The 1432-nt window shown below is 46.9% G+C and overlaps 1 non-coding gene across 1 annotated transcript; it reads right to left on the bottom strand.

The window, feature by feature from the left end:
• Positions 1-1074: 1074 nt before the first annotated feature.
• LOC122695868 lies at positions 1075-1209 on the bottom strand. The gene has a single exon (XR_006341609.1). It is a non-coding gene; the product is annotated as a small nucleolar RNA SNORA70 (small nucleolar RNA).
• Positions 1210-1432: the final 223 nt, after the last annotated feature.

The raw sequence follows: 1432 nt of genomic DNA, 5'->3' as shown, positions 1-1432 counted from the left end.
ACCAATAATATAGATAGAAAAATCAAGCTGGAAACCAGAGAAGAGAAAAATAAAATTACAAGAGCTGTTCAATGGCTTTCCTCTCTTCCACGGCCCACTTGGCCTCTTCAATACCACCATGAAAGCCAAAGTTTAAATTGTGCAGACCCCCAGCTGCCGCAGCACCAAGAGACAAAAATTACTGAGACATAGGCCTACCCTGAAGCATCTCCTTGGCGGTTACTAGGGTCACTTCTACTCATAGTCGCATGGAAAAATAAGGGTGAGCTGCCTACAATCCAATCCGAGGCGGGGGGAAAGAGATTTGCTACAACGACTATATGAACGAGAACTACATATCATTTTCATCTATTGAAAGTAACAAAAACTTTAAAAAGCTATAATGCTTAATATAGTGGTGCTGAGGTGGTGAGATGCCATGCTCATATGTTGCTGATGGAGGATAAATTGTACAGGACTGGGAGGCGGGGAGCAATTATGTTGTATCTACTGAGAGCCTATAAAAATACTGAGCTCCCACACTTTAGGATTTATACTAAGGAAAACATGAAATCCAGAGAAGTTTATGAACACAAAGATATTCGTGGCAGTGTTCTTTAGAATGGTTTTCCTGTATCTCCAGGTTTTCAGGGCTTCTTTTTTTGTTGTTGCTTTTTGACAGGAAAGTAGGACTTATTGGTGGACGTGATTAAGGAGGGGACAATGCCAAGGCTCTCATGAGCGCAGGGCCTACCGTTTGCCCAGCCAGCCATGACTAAAGAGGTATTTGATCCCACAGCCATCTGGGATGAGCTGCTTTTCTGACACCATGTTTTCAAATGTATCCGCATTGAACTTAGCAAATCTCCACTTCTTGGAGATGTGGATCTTCTGGCCGCCAGGGAACTTGAACTTGGCCCTGCAGAGGGCCTCCATCACATGCTCCTTGTTCTGCAGCTTGGTGTGGATAGATACTATGATTGGCCAACGTGGGCCCTGGCCGTTGTGCCCTGGGGCTTTCCAAAGGCACCACACATACCTGTCTGGAGCTTAGACTGAGGACAGCATGCCCAGTCATGAATGTCCACTGGAAAGAGTTGTCTTCAAGATCCCTTAGGGCAACCTGTGCAGACAGCTGGCTGCATACACTACCAGGGAGGCTGCTGTTTGCAGCCCCTGCACAGTGGGACCCCACAGGGAAAAGAACACAGTCGGCTTAATTGGCTGCAAAAGGGCTTCTTTTTCTGTTTATGTGTTTCATACACCAATGGCCTATGACTGTCAGGCTCATCACTGGCTGTGCCCCTGCACCTCATTCTAGCAGGATATGGGCCCAGTTTCGGCCGAGGCTGTATTTCTGCTGCAGAGTAGACCTTCCTGGGCACATCTGATAAACCAATAGGACACGCTTGCCCATGACTCTCCCCAAAGAGACGCTGTATCCAACAGGGAA

Source organism: Cervus elaphus, chromosome 5 (genome assembly GCF_910594005.1).
Source record: "Cervus elaphus chromosome 5, mCerEla1.1, whole genome shotgun sequence".
NCBI lineage: Eukaryota > Metazoa > Chordata > Mammalia > Artiodactyla > Cervidae > Cervus > Cervus elaphus.
This window is presented reverse-complemented; position numbering and strand designations above follow the sequence as displayed.